The following is a 13,140-nucleotide window of genomic DNA, read 5'->3' as shown; positions in this document are numbered from 1 at the left end:
TAAATTATTATTTTTATATTTGAAAAAAAGTTCCAAAATTTTTCAGAAATGAAAACTATTTTTAAATTTTTTTTTTGATAAATAGACGATTAATTAGTAAAAATATAATATTTTTAAAAATTATTTCTGAAAAATATTATCTTACTGATAATTTTTATTATGTACCCTTACAAAAATATTTCATTTTTTTCTAATAGTTTATTTTATTTTTCCTAAGTTTTTTTAATGTGATCAAAGGGAGAGAAATTGGTACAAGTTAAGGGGTAGTAAGAATATTTTTTTTCTTTGTATGAATCTTGCAATTTTATTAACTTGCTTAATTCATTACATTGCAATATTTTATTCTAATTGCAACTTCTTTCATTACATAATCATGTAACTTTAACTTGGGTTGATGCACATCGAAAAGGGAGAAATTATAAGTACCCCGTGATAGTTTTGATATGGTTAACCAAGTTAAGTTAGGTCCTGTGTATTTAATCTTTGTGTCTAATTGTGTGCAGGAACTTAGGAACACAAGAAGTCGAGCGGAAGATGCAGCTAGCAAGAAGGATGACACAGGAAAGGAGCTGACGGGCTCGATATATCCAAAGGATTAGGTGTTACGGAAGAGTACACCAGTAGACAAGAAGTACGTGGGCGATGTACGAGGGACTAGAAGTTGGGGAGGAAACCTGCTCAAGGAGAAGGTCGAAGTTGGGTTCAGGATAGCTCAACTCCGGGTAGCCGGAGCATCACCCACACAAAGATCAGCTTATGGGAGGTGATCTGCCTTATGGAAGGCACCTTCGATGAACAGTGTAAAGGCGCCTTCCAACCCATGGAAGGCTCCTTCCCTAGACATTACTCGAGGATAAAATTTTATCCTCGAGAGATAGAATTTATCTAATGGAAGGTGCCTTGGACCACTTTGAAGACGCCTTCAAGCTGCGGATAACATTTTCCAGAGACTATAAAAAGACCCCTAGACCTAGGAAATATTCAACAACTCCAATATTGATTTCCTAGTTTGTTTCTGAGCGTCTAACGAGTGTAAGAGGCTACTCTGCCTTTAACGAAGGAGATTTTCTAGTGCTTTTTATTTGCCTTAGATTAATAACTATCTAGGTTGTAACCAAGTAATTTTTTGCCTCTTTTATTTTATTAGTTGTTTAATTTCTTTAATTTAATTGTGCTACTAATTTGAGTTGAAAGATCGAGAAGAGTTTAGCTTTATTTTTTACAGGCAATTCACCCCCTCTTGTTGACCCCACTACACCAACACACACATCCACCTTAACATCCTTATCTCTGTAACTCTCATCTTCTTCTCATGTGCTCAAGTTATAGTCCAACATTCAGCTCCATATGATATAGCAGGTCTAACTGTGATTTTGTGGAACTTTCTTTTAAGTTTTAAAAGTACTTTACAGTCATATAAAATATCCAACGCTCTCCTTCATTTCAATCATCATACTTATATTTTATGTAAGACATCTCTCTCAATCCTTCCATTATTTTACAAAAATAATCCTAAATATTTAAAGCTTTCGATTCTAGGTAACTCATCATCTCCTGTCTTAACAATTGTCTCATTACATCTAATATTGCTAAATTTAAGTTTCATATATATTCTATTTTTATTCTATTAAGCCTAAAACATTTACCTTCTAGTATTTCCCACCAAAATTCTAATTTAGCATTTATTCTTTCATGTGTTTCATCTACCAAAATAATATCTGTTGGTACCCCAAGGTTATTTTGATGTGATCAAACAAGTTAGGTTAGGTCTTGTTGTGTTTAATCCTGTGTCTAAGTGTGTAGGAACTTAGGAGCACAGGATGTAGAGCAAAAGACATAGCTAGTGAGAAGAACTGCATGGGAGAGAGCCGATAGGCTCGGTGCGTTTGAGAGATAAGGTGTTGTGGAAGAGTACACAGGTGGACGAGAAGAAGGGGTGCGACGTTTCCGAGGGACGAGAAGTCAGGAGAAGAAGCTTGCTCGAGAAGGTCGGAAGTTGGGTTTGGGTGAACCCTATTCCAGATGGCTGAGATCACCCAAGAAAGAGAAACCAGAACGGAAGACCCAGACTGAGGCGAGCGAGACTGGAGCAGAAGGCCTAGACTGGAAAAAGTCAACTTGATTGACTTTTTTTGTCTGAGCGCTCGGACTCTGGGCACCCGGAATCCTTCCGAGCGCCCATAATAAGATTTTATCTGGATCAAGTTTGATTGTGATCCATTACGAAGGGGATAAAGTTTTATCCCCCTCCAGGTACCTAGAACCTTCCAGGCGCCCCGAGTAGGGCTATATAAGCAGTCCTGCTCCCAAAGCTAAAGAATAATAAGAAATTCTGAAACAACACTTGTATGCGTCTGTGCTTCCATTGTTGTAAAGAGGCTTCTCCGCTTGAAGGATAATTTTAGTGCACTTTAACTTTCTTGGATTAACAACCTTTCCTGTTGTAACCAAGTAAATCTGTGAGCCTCGTCTTTTTAGTTTATCTCTTATTTTGTTTATGCAAGTGTTTAGTTTAATTAAGTTATAAGCCTGAGGAAAGTTTGTTTTGCTTGACTTGTGCAGGGGCTATTCACCCCTCCCCCCACCCTCTAGCTGGCCTCCGAGGGTGCTAACAAGTGGTAGCAGAGCGAGGACACTTTAGGAGGACTAACCGCCGAACGAAGCACACGAGATGGCCAGACCGAGCATCTATCCACCGATGTTCGAAGGGGAATTCGCGAGCTGGAAAAAGAAAATGGAGGTATTCTTTAAAATTATTTTTGAATTACTTTTAATAATGAAATTCGATTTTGTAGCACCCGAAGGTAAGGAAGAATACCAGTGGACGAAGAAGGAGCAGACCGACTTCATGGAAAATGGCAAAGTAGAGTTCCATCTACTAAGCATCCTACCGACAAGGTAAGTAAGGTACGATCTCTTCCTCCTGATAAGTTATTTAAATTTGTTAAGTCATTATCTAAAGACTGTTGCAAATTAGAAAATAAAAATAAAGAATTAAAGTTAATTCTAGCCAAATCCTGCTTATTAAAAGATTTTGAAAAATTAAAATCCGAAAATGATAAATTGAAGACACAAGACTCAAAATTTTAAAAGACTAAGCTGGTATCTTAGATTTCATATAGGTCAAATTAAAAAAAATTCAAAAATTATGTGTCATTAAAATTTCTGATTAATTCTGTAGGAAGAAACCTATATTATGTTTCAAAAACTTGTATAAATTAAAAGTTTAATTGGACTTAAGACTTTCAGAAAGTAGATTAAATGTTTGATTTTCTTAAGAGGTTTTGTCTGGAAAGTGGTTGTTGCTCAAATAACCAAGAAGGTCTAGTGCCTCACCACAACCTGCAAGTCAATTAATAAAATAAAATATTTAATTGACTAACTGACAAAGTATTTAATTATAATTAATACTTTAAAATAGCTACTCAAACCTTTTTTTACTTAGAAATTTTTTTTTGTGAAAAATAAAATTTTCTAAAATTATTGTAATTTTTTTAAGTGCTATCAAATTATTTTCAATTTTTTTTAAAAAAAAACTTGATAATTTTTTTTTAAAATTATTAGAAAATCAGAGTTTTTTTTTAAAATAAAAATTTACCCTTAGATTTTTTTGGTACCTCATTTTTTATGTGATCAAAGGGGGAGAAGGGAAGATTAAATCTAGGGAGAGGTAGTTTAAACTGTTTTAAATTTTTGCACTTTGAATTACAAATTTATTTCTTTTACTTTATGTTAGTTTACCCTAACTTAGCTTGGGTTGCTAACATCAAAAAGGGGGAAATTGTTGGTATCCCAATGTTATTTTGATGTGATCAAACAAGTTAGGTTAGGTCCTATTGTGTTTAATCCTGTGTCTAAGTATGCACGAACTTAGGAGCACAGAATGTCGAGCAAAAGACATAGCTAGCGAGAAAGACCACACGGGAAAGAGTCGACGGGCTCGGTGCGTCTGAGGAACGAGGTGCTACGAAAGAGTATGTGGGCGGACGAGAAGGAGGTGCGTCGCGTTTTTGAGGGACGAGAAACCAAGAGCAGAAGCTTACTGGAGAAGGCTGGAAGTTGGGTTCGGGTGAGTCCTATTCCGGATGGCCGAGATCACCCAAGCAAGAGGAACCGAAGCGGAAGACCTGGACTGAGGCGAGCAAAACTAGAGCGGAAGGCCAGGACTGGAAAAAGTAAACTTGGTTGACTTTCCTGGTCTTAGATTTCGGGCGCCCGAAATCCTTCCGGACGCCCGAAACCCTTCCGGACGCCCGAAACAGGATTTTATCCGGATCACATTTGACCACGATCCGTTGTGAAGGGGATAAAGTTTTATCCCCCTCTAGGCACCTGGAACCCTTCCAGGTGCCCCGAGCAAGGCTATATAAGCAGCCCTACTCCCAAAGCTAAAGAATAACAAGAAATTGTGAAACAACACTTGTACACATCCACTGTTCTATTTTAGCTTTCGATTTCTGCGCTTCCATTGCTGTAAAGAGGCTTCTCCGCCTGAAGGAGAATTTTAGTGCACTTTAACTTTTTTGGATTAACAACCTCCTCGGTTGTAACTAAGTAAATCTGTGAGTCTCATTTTTTTTAGTTTATCTCTTATTTTGTTTATGCAATGTTTAGTTTAATTAAGTTATAAGCTCGAGGAAAGTTTGTTTTGCTTGATTTGTGCAGGGGCTATTCACCCCCTCTAGTCGGTCTCCGAGGGCGCTAACAATATCATCTGCAAACAACATGCACCACGGTACTGTGTCTTGAATGTGTATAGTGAGTTCGTCTAGAATTAGTGTAAAAAGATAGGGATTTAGAGTTGATCCTTGATGCAACCTTATCTTTATTAGAAATGCTTTAATTATTCCCCCTGAAGTCTTTACTCTGGTCGTTACATCCTCGTACATATCCTTAATTAATTCAATATATGTTACACTAACACCTCTCTTTTCTAGAATTCTCCATATAATTTTTCTTAGAACTCTATCATAAGATTTTTCTAAGTCAATGAATAGCATGCGTAGATCTTATTTTTACTCCCAATTTTTTTTCAATTAGTTGTCTAAGATAATGTATTTTCTATTGTCAACTTTTCTAGGCGTTAATCTAAATTAATTTTCAGTAATCGTGGTCTCCTTCTTTAATCTTTTTAATTAGTTTTTTTCTAAAATTTTATGGTATGACTCATTAGTTTAATACCCCTATAGTTTGTACAATTTTGTACGTCTTCCTTTTTCTTATATAAAGGAACTAGAGTACTTACCCTTTATTGATCAGACATTTTTTTTTTCATTTTTAATATTATGTTAAATAATTTTGTAAGTCATTCAATACCTTATTTCCTTAGACACTTCCATACCTCTATTGGAATATCATCTGGTCCAATGACTTTTCCATTGTGCATCCCATTTAAAGCTTGTTCTACTTCTGAAATTTGAATTTTACACTAAAAATTTAAATTTCTATACTTATTTGATCTACTTAAATTACCTAAGTTAAGTTGGTCACCTAAACCTTCATTAAAAAGTTAATAAAAATACCTCCTCCACTACTCTTTTATTTCTCAATCATTTACTAGTACCCTATTATATTCATCTTTAATACATTTTATTTAGATAAGATCTCTTGTCTTCCTTTTTCTCACTTTATCTATTCTATAAATATCTCTTTCCCTTTTTTTATCCAATTTTTGATATAATCATTCAAAAGTTACATTCTTTACTTCATTCACTACTTTCTTAGCCTTTTTCTTGGCTATTGTATATTTTTTATAAGTTTTTCTCGTTCTTACAAATATATAATTCTTTATAAATTATTTATTTTTCCTTCACTTTCTCTTCTACTTTCTCATTCCAGCACCAAGATTCCTTATTTAGTGGTGCATGTCCCTTTAACTCATCGAGTATACTGTTAATTACTATTTTTAACTTTGATATCATCTTGTCTCATGTCGTTAGAGTCACCACATATTTCACCTAATACTTGTACTCCTACCTTCTTTTTAAATATATTTTGTTTCCCATATTTTAACTTTCACAACTTAATTCTAGAAGTCGTATATATTTTTTTCTATTGATATTATGCTTGAGGCATATATCCAACACTACTAACCTATATTGGGTTGTCAAGCTTTTTCCAAGGATGACCTTGCAATCTTTATAAATCTTTGTTAGGGCATCTTGGCAAGTTAAAGGGGGGTGATTAACTTCAATTGCTTCTTCAATGATGAGTTGTAGTGGAAAACACTCGAAGTAATGTTAACATCCGAATTTACTTAGTATCCACCTCAACGAAGTGATTAATCCAAGGATCCACATAGACTACACTCTCCATTATAAAAATACTGCTTCTCGGAGACATTCCGGAGGTGGAGAAATTTTGTACAAGCTTACATACAAGAAATACACTACAAACATGAAGAAAATATACAATACAAATGAAAACCTTGTTTTCTTTCTTGTAGCTTGTAAACGCCTCTTAATCAATTGGAAAGTACAACAACACTTATCTTTCAAAGCTCAAGGATCGGTGGTAAAGAGTGGAGAAAAAGAGTTGTTGATTTAAATCTTTTGAACACCTTATATCCCTTGGATTAGGGTTCCCAATCGATTGACCTTACTCTCAATCGATAACCACGTCAAATCCGAGTAAATCCATCCATCTAAATCTTGCAACGACTCTTTTCTTCTTTTCTCAATCAATTATCCAATCGATTACACAGCTTCAATTGATCACCTAATCGATAAGAAGTTCACTATTTATCGTAAGTTTCTTCTCCAAATCGATTACCTAATAGATTGGGAAACTCCCTATTCATCATGAAGAAACGCTCTCAATCGATCACCTGATCGATTAGCAGATTCAATCGATCACCTAATTGATTCATAAGCTCACTGTCCACTCACAAACTCTCCTAATTGATTACCCAATCGATTGGGAAAGATCTTGATCGATTACCTAATTGATCAAGACACTTTCTGTACTATACTTTGTTAACCAATTGATTACCTGATCAATCGACCCCCAATCGATTACCTAATCGATTGGTAAGTAGTAAAATGTATAGAACTCCAAACGGGCTTCGTTTCACATATGAGATTACCTCATTGCAATGTCTGAGCAAAAGTTATGACCTTCAAAATTTTGCTACGTTGGAACTTCCTCATTTCATGCCAACTCCTTATTGGACTTGCAACCACCTAGTGTCCGATCAACCTTTGATCCACTTGGACTTTCTCTTTGCCAACTTTCCGTTGGACTTTTGATCACCAAGTGTGGTCCTCCTTAACCCACTTGGATATTTCTCTTGCCTAACCTCAGTTAGGACTTTCCCTTGCCAACGTGCAGTCCTCCTTGACCTACTTGGATTTCCTTTGCCAACGTACGATCCTCCTTAACCCACTTGAACTTTCCTTTACCTAACCGTAGTTAAGACTTTCCTTTGCCAACATGAGGTCCTCCTTGACCCACTTGGACTTTACTTTGTCTAATCCTCAAATTAGGACTTTGCTTTGCTTAACCTTCAGTTAGGACTTTCCCAGTTAGGTATCCGGTCCTCCATGACCTAATTGACTTCTCTCACATATACTGTCAAGTATCTGATTAACCTTGACCTACTTAACTATTTTTCATATATTGTCCAAAATATATTGTCTAAACATCGAAACTCAAACACAAATCCCTCTAGATTAGTCAACTGGTCAATCTTGACTTGAGGATGATTGTGTTGGTTGCTACTCGGAATGTCGTACTGGTTCCCCTGTACAAAAATTTTGTACAAGTCCTGAATATTTCCTAACAACCTATTGTGTTCTTTAGAAATTAAATTTGGAATCACAAACAGAACTTAACATTATTGATTCCAAATTCAACTTATCTGTTCTTGGAGGTTTAGACTTTGATCTCAAACGATGCTTAACATTATTAATCCAAATCCACCTATATTATAAATTTGATTAAATATTTATTTCAAAGTTCGGCTTCTAGGTCAGACGTGGCGAGGCACTAGGCCTTCTTGGGTATGAGATCATCCACCACTGCCTAGACAAAGCCTTACAAAGAAATTCAATATTTAATCTCCTTATAGTAATCCTAGATTTAACCACTAAGAACAATCGAATCACAAGATCGAAAAATAAAAGAAACACAAAATTGAAACATGAATTCGATAGCCTAGAATCGTTAGTCTCTTGTGTTTGGTATTTCAAGATCTAAACAAAAGGATGAACTAGTTATGATGCGGAAACTAATAACTAGTTATACCTTTTATAGCTTATAGACCTCACGATCTTCTGCCGTATTCCTCTTCTTATCTCGGACGCCGTGTGGGCGACGATCTACCGAGACGAGAATCCACCCAAGCCTCCTTCTTCTTCTTGCAAGTTTCAGCCACCAAGAGTCTTCTAGAGATGAAGAACTTTGGCCACCAACCAAGCTCCAAGGGATGCTAAGAAACAAAGTCTCCTTTCTCTACTTCTTCTCCAAGCTAAATCCGGCCACCAAGGACTCCCCAAGAGTTGATGACGTCAGCCACCAAAGAAGAAGAAAAGGAGATGAGGAAGGATGAGGGCCGACCACCACCAAGGAGGAGAGGAATAATAGATGTGTTGTAAGGTGAGGCACCTCTACCCTCTCTTTTATATTCCTTGGTCTTGACAATTAAGGAAAGTTTTAAACATAATTAAAACTTCCTTATTTTCCCTTTCTAATTAACAAAAGGAAAATTTAATTAAAATTTCCTTTTCTTCTTTTAATGGCCGACCCCTACAAGTCCTCCAAAAAAGGAAAGTTTTAAACACAAAATTAAAACTTCCTAATTTGTCTCCGAAAATTTTTAAAATAAAAATTTCTCTTTTAAAAATTTCCTTCATGGTTGGTTATAAAAGGAAACTTTTATAAATTAAAATCTCTCTATTAAAACATGTGAATGATTACAAAAAGAAAAGTTTTCTTTAAAATTAAAATCTTTCTTTTAATTACAAATAAGGAAAGATATCAAACCTTTCTCTTAATCTTTTGTAGAAACTATAAAAGAAAAGATTTAATTTTAAAATTCTCTTTTAAATCATGGCTTCCACATAAGGAAAGATTTTAAAAATAAAATCCCTTTTAATTTTATTGTGGTTGGCCACCAACTTGGGCTCCAAGTTAGGGCCAACCACCTACTTGATCCATCCAAGGTTTATCTTGGCCGACCCTTGCTTGGGCTCCAAGCTTGGCTTGGTCAGCCACCTTAGGATGGGTAAGAAGGTGGGTATGGGTGGGTATAAGACTTTATAAATAAGAGGTTACGACAGGGATCGAGAGGAGGAATTGGTTTTGGTCTCCCGATGAACTTGAGCTTCCCGTGTTCACCCCGAACACCCAACTCGAGTTAATCAATAATAACTCATACCACTAAAGAGTTATTATTGAACTACCACACCAATCCCATATTACTATATGGGCTCTTTCTTATCATGAGTGTGTTAATCTCCCTGTGTTTAAGATATCGAATGCCCACTAATTAAATGAGTTACTGGCAACTCACTTAATTAATATCTAAGTCCAAGAGTAGTACCACTCAACTTTATTGTCATGTCGAACTAAGTCCACCTGCAGGGTTTACATGACAATCCTTATGAGCTCCTCTTGAGGACATCATCAACCTAGATTTCTAGGACACAGTTTCCTTCTATAATCAACAACACACACTATAAATAATATTATTTCCTAACTTATCGGGCTTATTAATTTATCAAACTAAATCACACCCTTTGATAAATTAAAGAAATAAATATTAAGTATATGTGCTTATTGTTAGGACCTTCGGATAGCGGCTAGAGAGAGGGGGGTGTGAATAGTCGACCTCAAATTATCGTTTTTTCCTATAATTTAGGTTAGCACAGCGGAAATACAATGTAGAAACGAAAGTGGAGAAGATCAAACCTCAAACACGATGATGTAACGAGGTTCGGAGATGATACTCCTACTCCTCGGCGTGTCCGTAAGGTGGACGAAGCCTATCAATCCGTCGGTGGATGAGACCCCGGAAAACCGGCTAACAACAACTCCTTCTGGGTGGAGAAACCTCACCACAAACTCTTTTGCAACAGCAATAAAGGAGTACAAGATAGAGCAAGAAAACAAGAAGAATATGAATGTAACAACACTTTGCTTGTCTTCTTGTCAACTGGAGTTCGATGAAGCAACAACTTCACGATGCCAGCAGCAACTGATCAGCAAACCAGCCGAGGGAAGCTCACACGAAGCTTCAGAAACACAGAGCTCAGCAAAGCTCAGATCGCAAGAGTGAGGAACAAGAAGAACTGTTACTGTAGAGGCCCTCGACCTCGATATATATCCTGCACCTGCGAAGAAGACAAAGAGCAACACAGAAATCTAGCCGTTGTGTCGCAACGGCTAGGCCTGGACCGATCAGGCTCCAACCTGATCGGTCTGGGAGACTCCTGATCGGTCTGTGGACCGATCAGGCCCTAGGCTGATCGGTCCCCAGACCGATCAACCAACTCTCACAGAGAGTTGGCTTCGAAGTCTGATCGGTCTGTGGACCGATCAGACTATAGGTGGATCGGTCCACAGACCGATCCCCTCCTATCGCTCTCTGAAGTCCATCGCTTCCTGATCGGTCTACAGACCGATCAGTTAACCCACAGAAATATTCTATTTGGTTACTGATTGGTCACCAGACCGATCCAGACAATCAGAGTATCACTGGATCGGTCACCAGACCGATCCAATGCCTTAGAGCTTCCCAGCCCTAAACCCTAAAGCCTTCCCGGTCTAGAGAACGAGCTACCGAGCCCTCTCTGACCTAGTCCGGAGAACGAGCTACCGAGCCCTCTCCGACTTCCACGTTCGGTCCAGAGAATGAGCTACCGAGCCCTCTCCGACTTCCACGTTCGGTCCAGAGAACGAGCTACCGAGCCCTCTCTGACTTAGTCCAGAGAACGAGCTACCGAGCCCTCTCCGACTTCATCCGGTCCAGAGAACGAGCTCCCGAGCCCTCTCCGACCTAGTCCGGAGAACGAGTTACCGAGCCCTCTCTGATTTCCTCCGGTCCAGAGAACGAGCTCCCGAGCCATCTCTGACCTAGTCCGGAGAACGAGCTACCGAGCCCTCTCCGACTTCGTCCGGTCCAGAGAACGAGTTCCCGAGCCCTCTCTGACCTAGTCCGGAGAACGAGCTACTGAGCCCTCTCCGACTTCATCCGGTCAAGAGAACGAGCTACCGAGCCCTCTCTGACCTAGTCCGGAGAACGAGCTACCGAGCCCTCTCCGACTTCCTCATCTGGTCCAGAGAACGAGCTACCGAGCCCTCTCTGACCTAGTCCGGAGAACGAGCTGCCGAGCCCTCTCCGACTTCGTCTGGTCCAGAGAACGAGCTCCCGAGCCCTCTCTGACCTAGTCCGGAGAACGAGCTGCCGAGCCCTCTCCGACTTCCCATGCCAAGCTTCCATACTTGGACTTCTCCAGTGCCAAGCTCCCTGCTTGGACTTTTCCGTGCCAAGTCTCTATACTTGGACTTTTCCCGTGCCAAGCTCCCTGCTTGGACTTTTCCGTGCCAAGTCTCCATAGTTGGACTTTTCCGTGCCAAGTCTCCATACTTGGACTTTTCCCGTGCCAAGCTCCCTGCTTGGACTTTTCCGTGCCAAGTCTCCATACTTGGACTTTTCCCCGTGCCAAGCTCCCTGCTTGGACTTTACCGAATCAAGTCAACTCAAGTCGGGTCAACCAGGTCAACCTTGACCGAAGGTTGCACCCACAATCTCCCAAGTTTGTATTCTTGTCAAACATCAAGATACAACTTTCCTATTCTCGTCAAACATCAAAATACAGCTCGAGTCAGGTCAACTCGAGTCGGGTCAACCAGGTCAACCTTGACCTAAGGTTGCACCAACACTTATTATTATATTAGGATTAAGAGCACACACTTCCATAATAACAGAGGTTTTGTTCTTTTGTTTAATCAGTATAAAAAGAAACTACCTCAAATGGTCCTGCTCAATACACTCAGAGTGTACTAGTGTAATTTTATAGTCAAGATAAACTTTACTGTTTATAATTTATAAGGAACTGATAACATGATTCTCTGTGTGTGACACTACACACCATATTATCTACAATATAAATTAATTGAACAACTACACTTAACATATAAATGTAGATATTTGACCAATGTGATTCTTATTTCTAAATAAATGTTTATACAAAAAGCTAGTCTTTTAGTATACATTCCAACAGATTGCACCAATAATCTCCTTTTCTTGATGTTTGATAATATGTTTAAGTTAGACTAACCCATTATCCCAACTTCATCCCATGCCAAAACATAAAGGACGATTTCTAACTTAAAACCTACATTTTTTCTCCCCTTTAACACACATAAAAAACTCTTCATCTTAAGAGTTAATTTTGTCAAAGGAACTCAATGAAAGTTGTTGGATCGAGATGCACATGAGAGGGGGGGGGGGATGAATCATGTGGTTTTAAAGACTATTTTTTTTTTTCAGTTTTAAAAGATAAGTACGCAGTGGAAAAAACATGAAACAAGAAATCATAAGAACACAAGCGGTTTTGCTTGGTTCGGAGCATTCGGTGACTCCTACTCTAAGGCTCAGGTCCCGTGGACCTATCAACGGGTAATCCACTAATAATCTCTTCCAGAACTGCTAGAAAAGGGGGTTGAGTACAAAAAAGAGTAGGAAACATGCTACACTTTTTCTTTTGCAAAAATTAAGTACAGAATTGAACTTTGTTACTCAACACTTTTGAAGATAATCAAATTACGCTCGGGGTTGGATGGCTTTTCAGCGATAGTCGAACATAGCAACACATAGTAGGGTAGCAGCAAGAAGCTGGAGCAGTCAGAACGCCAAAAGGATGCGTGAATCCTATAGAATTGATATGTAAGAAGCCTTGGTCGAGATACTCTTTTATTAAGCATAGAAGTCGCCTTCAATGTGCAAAATCTGATCTTGACAAACACTCCTCCTTATTGTTGATAAAGTCTAATTTTATCTGATGGAAGACACCTTCTAAGCCTTCGAAGGCGCCTTCCATCGCCTAGAAGGTGCCTCAGGTATTGTTAACCCGAGGCCTTTTGTACTTCCTTTGCCCTGCAAAAAGTGTTAGTCCAATACAAAAATATTTAACCTTT

Source organism: Zingiber officinale, chromosome 1A, assembly GCF_018446385.1.
Source record: "Zingiber officinale cultivar Zhangliang chromosome 1A, Zo_v1.1, whole genome shotgun sequence".
Taxonomy (NCBI): domain Eukaryota; kingdom Viridiplantae; phylum Streptophyta; class Magnoliopsida; order Zingiberales; family Zingiberaceae; genus Zingiber; species Zingiber officinale.
This window is presented reverse-complemented; position numbering follows the sequence as displayed.